General features: G+C 34.5%; 1 long non-coding RNA gene across 1 annotated transcript in view; it reads left to right on the top strand.

The window, feature by feature from the left end:
* The first annotated feature begins 593 nt into the window (after window positions 1-593).
* LOC105739800 overlaps window positions 594-10226 on the top strand; it is a 79789-nt gene continuing 70156 nt past the window's right edge. The window contains exon 1 of the long non-coding RNA XR_001115781.1: window positions 594-662. This is a non-coding gene — a long non-coding RNA (uncharacterized LOC105739800). The remainder of the gene's footprint in view (window positions 663-10226) is intronic.

Raw genomic sequence — 10226 nt, 5'->3', positions numbered from 1 at the left:
GTTTTATTTTAAAAAATCAACTTTAAAAATTACTTGTAAAATATTCTAGTAATCAGCTGACCCTAAAATGTAGATGTTCTTTAATGGAAATAATATTCTTGATAAAGTTTGCATAAAACAAAGAGTGTTAAATTCTGTTGAAAAGTAAAGCAGATCTCTAATCTAAAATAAACCACCTTTGTTATATGATATGCTGATAGGCGGATTGGTTGATTGAAAGTTATAGAAGAATTAGATAGGACATTAAACACATTAAAAACATGTGTCTGGACAAATGATAATTTGTTAGAATATGGTCAAAAGTTAAGCATGCAGAGGTGCAGTCTAAGAAAACTTACCTTTCAAATCAGTTTTCAACAGATGTGAGTGTTCTCAAAAATTCTCAATGTATGAGATACCTTTACAAGAATTATTACTTACTACAAATCCTGGCATAGTTCTGTTTCTTTAAAATGCAGCAGGGTGAAAACATGTTATCTTAACAGCTGCCTCCTGAACTCCTTTCCGGGCAGTACTGTTTTGTTTATGCAACATTCACTAGGACAGGGAGACCCTGAGGGAATGGGTATTGGCAGGAATAAAAGTAACGAAGGAACAGTTCTGCTTCTGTGAGCCAGGTGTTTAAGAGAGGGTAGGACCAGAGAAGTAGTGTTGGAAGTGAGGTGGGTGTCAGAGATGCCAGGAAGGTTAAAGGCTGGAGTGCTACATGGCATAAATCTGTCAGTGAAAATTTCTTGGGGGAATATGCTGGAACCTCTTTGGGACCCCCCAAATCTCCAGTAGAAGTCGTTATAATTAATAGGCTTGATTTCTTTGTAGCTTTTGGGAGATGGGTTAGAAAAGGGACCTTTGTTCCATATTTGGGATGACCCCAGGATGAACATATAAAAATAGGCATGAGACACAGGGCAGGGGTAAAAAATTCAACCTGAGGAAGAAAATCATATCATAAGAGATTATGGGAATTTAAGGCATACCTCCACCTTCTCCATTCCCAGGAATTTGAATATAATTAGGGAAGATTTTGAATTTCCACAATCCATGCAATTGGGTGTTTGAATTAATTTTATTTAGATTTTAAGTAGTGAGGAGAACAGGTGACATCATGATTACACAATAAAGTGTGATTCCTTCCACGGTGTTTGAAACTTCAGAAGAGGTCTTTTGTCCATGTTTTTAGCGGATTTTATTTTTCATATTAACATGTAGAAGTTCTTTATATGTATGAATACTAATCCTTGGGCAGTTATGCATGTAGCAAATATTTTTCTACTATATGGCTCTTACTTTATTGCTTTTATAGTATCTTTTGATAAGCAAAAGTTTGAAGTTTTAATGAAGTGTTTATTAATATTTTTCTTTATAGTTGGAACTTTCAGGGTCTTAAGAAATCTTTCCCAATTCTGAAGTCATGAAGTCATGAAGATAAACTGTCTTCAACAACTCAGTTTTAGTCTTGAATCCATTTAAAGTTAATGTCTATGTATGATACAAAGTATGGATGCAATTTTATTTTGTTTTACTTTTTTGCCATAGAAGTGATAATAATGAATATCTTTGTCATTAAGCTGCTTTATCATAAAGCAAATACTCTCAATGTTTTGCCATTAAGTGTGGCATTTGTTTTAATGCTATTTTTATACATGTTCTTTTTCAGGTCATTATACATGTTCTTTTTCTTTCTTGTCATTTTCTTGTTTGCCTCCTTGCTTGGATTTTTTAAGAGTGATACTGAATTTCACCACCCCCCTTTTTTTGTATCTATTGAGGTAATAACATAATTTTCCTTTTTTATTCTTTTAGAGTAGTAACTAATTTTAATACTTTATTATTATTAATTCAATCCTATGTTTCTGAAATAATTCCAGCTGGGTCATGACATATGTACACTTTTAAACAATGCTGTGCTCAATTTGCTGAATTTATGCCCATAAGTAAGATTGATAAGTAATGTTTTCCTTGTTTTTCCTTGGTGTCACAGCTTGAGCGCTCCATCTCAAGCTTGAGAACTACATTCAAAATGTATTGAGGAGACTATCACATTTTCCCATACTCTGAAAACTTGTGTAGGATTGGAATTACCTGCTACAAAGCCATTTCAACCTGGTGTTCTCTTTTGGAGAAGATTTTTCACTGCTGATTTAATTTCTTTAATGGCTCTAAAACTATTAAACTTTTACTTGCTCTTTGAGTAAATTTTGGAATTTGTATTTTTAAAGGATTTATCTATTTTGTCGACATTTTCAAGATACTTGACATTACTGTTGCCCCTAAAAACTTGTCACCTTTTTAAATCTCTGTAGCATGTATTATAATGTTCCTTTTTTATTACAAATATTTTTTATTTTGTGTCTTCTATTTGTCTTTCAGTTGATCTAGCCAGAAGTCTTTCTGTATTATTAATCTGTCCAAAGGCTTAATTTTTGGCTTTGTTGATTCTCTCTATTGTATATTTTTGCTTCTCATTGTTATGATTTTATTTTAAATATTTCTTTCCTCTTATTTCCTTTGTTTTTGATTTTCTGTTCTGTTTCTAAATTTCTGGGTTGCACACTAACTATGTTGAACATTTCTACTTCTCTAATGTAGGTATTTCATGATATATATTTTACTCTGTGTATCAATATAGCTATGTCAAGTATTTTTTGTTGTGTTGTGTGTGTGTATATTTCTTTCATTTTTGTGCCTTTTTTCCTTTTACTTTTTTCTCCACAACTTGTTTAGCAGCTATGTGTTTCATGTCTATTCTTCTAGAAGTATCAAAACATTTACCTTCATCCTGAAAATTACAAGAACTTTAAAATGCTTTAACTTTGATCATACTTCTTTTCCAATTTACATACAGTGGCACCTGATATTTTAATTCTGCTAATCTTTAAAGACAGAAGTTAAATGCTACTACTTTATTCAATCAATATTGTTGAGATTTAATACAAAACTTAATGATATCTCTGCTTATGATCCCTTCTCATACTCAGACCTTCTCCCTGGTATTATCTTTATTCTGCCTAAAATACATCCTCAGACTTTCCATTATTAAGGATTTGGTATGACAAAATGACTTTTAGTTTGTTTCTTTTTCAGTTTTTGTTACAGAGATTCAGTTTTACTTCATTTACTCAAAAGAAGAAAGCAGTAGTTTAAAAGACAGACTGTGGGACTGAGGGAGGGAGAAAAGAATTCATCTTAAAAGGTAGCAAGTTTCTGTTCGGGATGATGAAAAAGTTGTGGAAATTGATAGGGGTCATGGTTGTACAATGTTGTGAATGCACTTAATGTCACTGAATTGTATACTTGAAAATGATTAGAATGGTAAGTTTTATGTTATTGAGTTTACACACAGACTCGCACACACACACATACACACACACACACACACGTGTGCATGCACAGGTTCTGTGTGTGCATGTATAAATGTACCTGTATTCAAATCGCCCATCTCTTGCTAGCAGTGATGTTCAGGCAAGTAAATTAACCCTGCTCTGCCTTTCTTCTCTTATCTGTCAAACGGAACTGTACATGAGGTAGACTGCCTACCTCAGGGTTTTTATGAGGACTAAATGAGGTAGTATATGTAAAATGATTAAAACAAGGCTGGTTTATATTCACTATTCAGTAAGCATTAGCTATTATTATTGTTCCTTGTTCCTTATATGCAGAGATCACTATGCAGTGATAACAAAGACAACACAGGCCTAGGGAGGCCATGGAATTCCCTCCAAGCTTAAACACAAGCTGAAAAACGCCTATGCTGCTTCCCGTGAAATCACGGCTGCATACCCAATGATCTTACACAATTCAGATTTATTTCCGCTCACCTTTTTCTGGGATATGAACATGTGACTTTAATTTCATCATCTAAAAACCAAGTTTTGCCGGGCGCAGCGCCACTCGGGAGGCTGAGGCAGGAGAATGGCGTGAACCCGGGAGGCGGAGCTTGCAGTGAGCAGAGACTGCGCCACTGCACTCCAGCCTGGGCGACAGAGCCAGACTCCGTCTCAAAAACAAACAAACAAACAAACAAAAAAACAAGTTTCAGTTTAATAATTTAGTGTTTAAGATGGTTTATGAAACAAAAGTCATCATCCTGTGAGGGTAACTATCATACCATTTCATGTTAGTATTAGAGTACTTGAGTACTTGTCAGAGAACAAATCTCTGGCTGCCTTTCAATTCTTGTCATAGCCTGAAGGTGCTTGTGAGTAGGATGATTTTTGGCTGTTTTATGTATTTGTTTGTAGTTCTGAACAAAGATATCTGTTTAACCTGGATGTGAAGGCCCATTCTATTTTCATTCTTTAATTTTTTTCTTTCTTGTTTTGATGTTTTGAAAAAAATAAAATTAAAGATATCATTGTAGTTTATGAAGAAAAATAATAGAAAGTTACACAATATAAACGTATCTTATTTCTTAGTCTGCAGATTTTATTGGGCATACAGTATATATTTTTGAATACAGTTAGGAAATTGCTAAAGATTTAATCAATGTGAAAGAATTAATGTTATCTCCATTCTTCTAAGAGGCATATTCAACTGCAGTCATTAAAATTGCTAACCTTATTTATCAGGAAGTCCAAGTATCTTTTAAAGGTATGTAGACTGTTTAAAAACTTATACTTGCATAGACTGGAAAGAGTTTATATTGAAATTTACCCAATTGTTTGGTTTGGAAAAAAATGTAAACCTCTGCAATCACATTTGTAATATGAAAATTATTAGTGAAGACAGAAAGTATCTAACTGATTGAGAACTCATAAACAGAGAAAAAGCTTCTTTCAGGCACCCATGGGATATCAGAGCTCTGCAGCCCCTTGACGCTGAAAGTCCCTCACAGGCACAGCCACTTCAAAGCCTCCCTTTTTCCCAGCTGGCTCTCCACTTCTTATGAATTCCGCCAGGAATATTTCACCAAGCTGGAAGATAAAAATACCTTTCAGTGTCAAAACCTCACAATTTTTAATAATAAGACGTTTTAATTGGATTTTTGCTTTTGTTTTTTACATAGGTCAGCACAGACTAATAACTCAGAGCTGGCATATCTTTTGGTGGTCAAATGTAAGAAATCCACAAATTCCAACTTTTTAATATTATACATAGAGCAAGATCTGGTGGCTGTTGATTTTTGAACCAATTAACCTTATGCCAAAAAAAACTTAGTGATGACTACTATATACTGCTGGGTTTATGTCATATTTTAAGTGCAAATTAACTTAAATCTCTCTAGGAGAGACTTCATATTCGTTGTTTGTTCGTAGTTTTTGTTTGTTTTGAGGCACAAGGGACCTGGAAGAATAACACTCACTTTCTAAATTAGCATCTTCAAAGATGAAGTATCGGATTTTAAATCCCCAAACTGGTGAATCATAGGGCTGCAAGGGATCTTGTTTTGTATTTTTATTCAGTTATTTTGCCTTTTAGAAGGATGTAGGTAATGTAGTCAAATAAGGTTATAGTCCGTATTGAAAGTTTCTCCAAAGAAATAAATGTAATATACAGTTCACTTTTTCCAATAGTAGACAGAGCTATTTGCCTTACAGAAATAGAGAAATCTAAGTTAACAGTTTACTTTCTCCTCACTTTTGAATGTAATGTCTTCTGTCTTTTATTGTTCAGAAGTTTGTTGTCAGTCTACTGTTGATCCCTTGTAAATAATCTGTCCTTTTTTTTCTGGTTGCTTTAAATACCTTCTCTATGACTGTAACTGTACAGTTTCAATATTATTTGTCTGTCTATCTATCTATCTATCTATCTATCTATCTATCTATCTAGATACATGTCTACCTATGTATCTGTTTATCTATCATCCATCTATTATATACCCACCCATCTATGAATCTTGAGAGGATCTTTTGCTTTTTGACTCATGAATGACAGCCTGAATACATTATCAAATAGTAACATTCACAGCCATTATATTTTTGAGTAATATTTCTACATTCCCTCTGTTATCACTATCCAGAACTCCAAATAGCTGTATATTTGAACATCTCATCTTGTTTTCTTTGATGCTTAAATTGTCTTTTATTTTCCTAATTCCTTATCCCTCTTTGATACATTTTAGGTATATTCCTTATCTTTCAATTTGTCAATTGTGCCTTATATTTTTTTATCTCCTGTGTCATCTACCTATTAAGATTTAATTTCTATGATTATATGTTTTACTTTTACAAGTTTGAATTGTTCTTTCTCAAAGCTAGCCAGTCTTTTTCCATTGTGTCTTGTTCTTTTTAGAGGTTGATTTCTCATTCAATAATTTTAAACATGCTCATTTCCAGAGGGTTTATCAGAGTCTTTTATAATATAAAGTTTGTGGGATTCTAATCCTTTTGGCTGTCCCTGCTACTCATTGCTCATAGTGGAATATTTAAAAGTAACTTTAAACATATCTTTAGCATTGCAATTTTAGTGTACTTGCAGGTATGTAGTGAGCTTAGGTGGAAGTCGTGGCCCTCCAATGCAGATTTGCTTTTGCTTCTACCAGATACCCTACAAGCTATCAACGCTCAGAATCATTTTGCTATTGTTGCTAATATCTTGGCTCGGGAGTTCCTAAACAAACTAGTAGGAGAATTCTGAACTGCAAATCCATGCAAGGTGCTGGTCAATGGTTTTTGATACTCAGGGGAGATTTTCTTTTTTTCCGTACCTAAGCCCATGGCAGAGACATAGCTTCCTTGTTCTTTTGTATGTGAGTATATTTTTGCCTTAGTCTACTTGTCATTGACAGTGAAATATTTTGAGGTCCCAGATTTTGGTAGGGGTTTTAGTTCTAACTTCCTCCTCCTGTTTGGGCCCAAGGCCTCATTTCTTGTCACTCATGGTATTTAAACCCAGGCTGTAAGTTTATGGAAGCTGTCCACATCTATCATCCACGGCAAGGATAGCTGCCAGTATATTCGCATACTGCTTTAGTTTTTCAACTCTCTTTTGTTTCTGACTCCTGAGTACTTCCTGTTCTTGGACTTTCAACTATGGATTTAAGTGGATTTTATCCAGCGTTTCTAGGTGTTTGCATCTGGATAATTTTTAGTTTATCATTTTCCACCATCTTGTTAGAGTATGTCATATAGCTATTAAATGCTGCTCCCTCAAAAAACCAGCTGATGCTTTAAAATGACCTCTTCCCAAGCAAAATGCCGTCTTTCTCTATGGCTTCTCTTTGAAGTGAGTATAGTTGTAGTTATAATTTGTTGAATTATTACTATATATTTATGCTTCAATTATATTATTTAATGCTCACATAAAAACCTGAAAGGTTGGGTTTATATGCATTTTATAAGTGAGGATATTGAGACTCAGAGAGGTTAAATGACTTGCCCAAGGTCACATAATAGAAAAATATCACAGGCACGATGTCAGTGGAGGTCTATTCAATGTAAAAACATTGCTTATAAACATTGACAGGTTGAGTATCCCTTCTCCCAAATGCTTGGGACCAGAAGTGTTTCAGATTTCAGGTTTTTTGGGGGTATTTTAGAATATGCACATATACATAATGAGAAATCTTGGGGATGGGACCCAAGTTTAAACACAAAATTTATTTGTGTTTCATACACATTTATACACATAGCCTGAAGATAATTTTACACAAATTTGTAATGATTTTGTGCATGAAACAAAATTTTGACTGCAACCCATCACATGACGTCAGGTATGAAATTTTCCACTTGTGGTATTGTGTTTTACTGAAAATAGCTTTGGATTTTGGAACATTTTGGATTTCAGATTTTCAGACTAGGGATGTTCAACTTGTGTCTATGTGGCCCACAGAGATAATTAGTTTCAAGAGATACTATTCGATATGAATTATCTGGTATGCTCCTTGTAAAAAGTTTTATAGCCATTAATATTTGGCTTTAGAATATGCTATTTATATGTATATATTCACATGCACACATGGAATTTTTTAATTTAAATAATGATCCCTTCCCATTAATGTTTGACTTTAGAATGCATTTTATGATTTAACAAATTTTCTCCCTGTTTCCTAGCCAGACATTAAAATTAATCAGAACCTATTTATCACTAATGAAAATTCACAGAATGCCTTATAAATATATTCTTTCATTTAGCTATATGACAAGGCAATGCTAGCAGTGACTGAATGGCACAATTGTCTATAGGATAATGCCTACAGTTTTCAGCTTGTCACATGAAACTTTTGTGAACTCTTCCCATCTTGTTATTACTCACCCTCCCAAACATTGTCCTAGCTTTCAAAGTGAGAGGTGAAGTAGGAAGTGACCCACGGAATGCTCCTTCTCATTCTAATTTAGTAACTGGATGGGTTGGGGCCAGTTGCTAAGACAGAGAATGTTGGAGGTGAGGATCCGGTCTGGGGTCTGGAGGAGGAAACAAATAAGTATTGAGCCTAATGAGTTTTAGCTCTGGTGGGACATCCAAGTGAAGATGTCTAGGAGGCAGTTTGGTTCTGGAAAAAAGGGGAGAAAGCTTTGGCCTCTATCTTCCCAATTACAGTGAATTTTCTGGGCAGCAGGGACTGGATTTGTATTTTACAATGTCCCAACACAGTGCCTTGCTCAATAGGTCCTCTTGGTCTAGCATCTGAGTCCTTGAAGTTATTTAGCTACATTATCTCCACGCATTTCCAGAACACTCTATTTACCTAAGCCTTAGCCCTTTTCACACTACATGCCTTAAATACTATCACACTGTTTTGAAACCTTCTGCTTAATTTTTGTTCTCCCCACTGGACTATAAGCTTTTGGAGAACAGGGACAGCTGTTTTGTCTATTATCACAAATAGTACCTGGTGCTAAATACATACTCGTGGACTAAATGAGTAGATGCTGACTAATTACAGTTCTAATTCAATACAGCATTACAAAAGCACAGCAGGTAAGGAAGGAAGCCAGGGAATTCTTATGGGGGAATGAGTAGTAAAAAATTAGGGCATTCTCTTTGGGCTAGGTCAGAAGAAAAGTGCCATGAAAGATAAGCTTCATGAAATGCACTTGTTTGGAATTATTTCTTAGTATTTAACTTGGGAATAAACTGGAGCAAGCTCACTTATTTCTGCTCTTATTATACTTTGGTGTTCTATGCACTCCAGTTCCTTATTCATTTTTCACAAGTTAAAAGGGTTATTGGGAATTATACAGAGAGGTCTTCCATTGCTACGAAAGGAATGTGTGTTGGTAACTTCCATTAACATTTATCAAAGTTTATATATCCTTAACTCAATGTAAACAAAATGCTTCAAATTTATGTCTCTTACAAACTTTATCATTAATAATTTTCCTATTTAAATGACACAAAAATGTACATGCTTTAAAACTATATTAGTTGTTTAAAAATGTCAAGAAAGTTAAAGTTTATGTAGTCTGCCACCTGCTTAATGCCTGTAAAATCATTCCTGCTGGAGATACTGAATTGTTTTCCATTATATTAACATCGCATGAATAAAAATCCAAGCCTTTTACATCACAAGTTTCATAAGGTGTTGACTGGCCTGGAGCAGGATAAATTCAGACAAATATTTATGGTGCCAAGAGTTGTGTATATAAATATTCTTCCTTGAAAATGCTTCTAGTGTACTGTTAAACTGCCAAGGTGATATAATTTAACAGTTAAAGCAGTGAATAGAGAGCCAGGGGTCACTGAGTTTGAATTCTTTCTTCATTCCTACTTTAGAATTTGATCCTGAACCATTTGGACCTTACCAAAGTCAAATTTCTACTTTGTGAAATGAGGAAAAATTAACCGTTCAGTTGCTGGGGCATGAGGATTGGGTCCGTGGTTAAAGAGACTTTGAAAATATACAATTACTATTAGAATGTAGGTAGTCACAACATTGCTTTAATAGTTCATTCAGGCTGGTATAACAAGGGCATTAAACCAAATCATGACTTAATCACCTCCCAAAGGCTCCACTTCTTAATACCATCAGCTTGGCAGTAAGGATTTCAACATAAGAGTTTTAAGAAGACATAAACATCAGACCATAACAATTGTCATGTGTGAGGGAATTGGTTTGCCTTTATTATTAATCTTCACAAAGCATCATCAAATTAATTTGCAGTAACACTTGTTATAATTTACTGACTTCTTGCTGTTACTCAGACACTGCCCTAAGTACTCTATGTACCCCGTTTACTCCTTGTAACAAGGAGTTAATAAACCTTTGAGGCAGGTATTATTCCAATATTACTGAGAGTAATATTAAAGGAGGTGAATGAGCTCATCATCACCCAGCTTGAAGATGG

This window comes from Nomascus leucogenys, chromosome 5 (genome assembly GCF_006542625.1).
Source record: "Nomascus leucogenys isolate Asia chromosome 5, Asia_NLE_v1, whole genome shotgun sequence".
NCBI classification, from domain to species: domain Eukaryota; kingdom Metazoa; phylum Chordata; class Mammalia; order Primates; family Hylobatidae; genus Nomascus; species Nomascus leucogenys.
The sequence above is the reverse complement of the archived record's forward strand: the minus strand, read 5'-3'. Positions and strand labels throughout refer to the sequence as shown.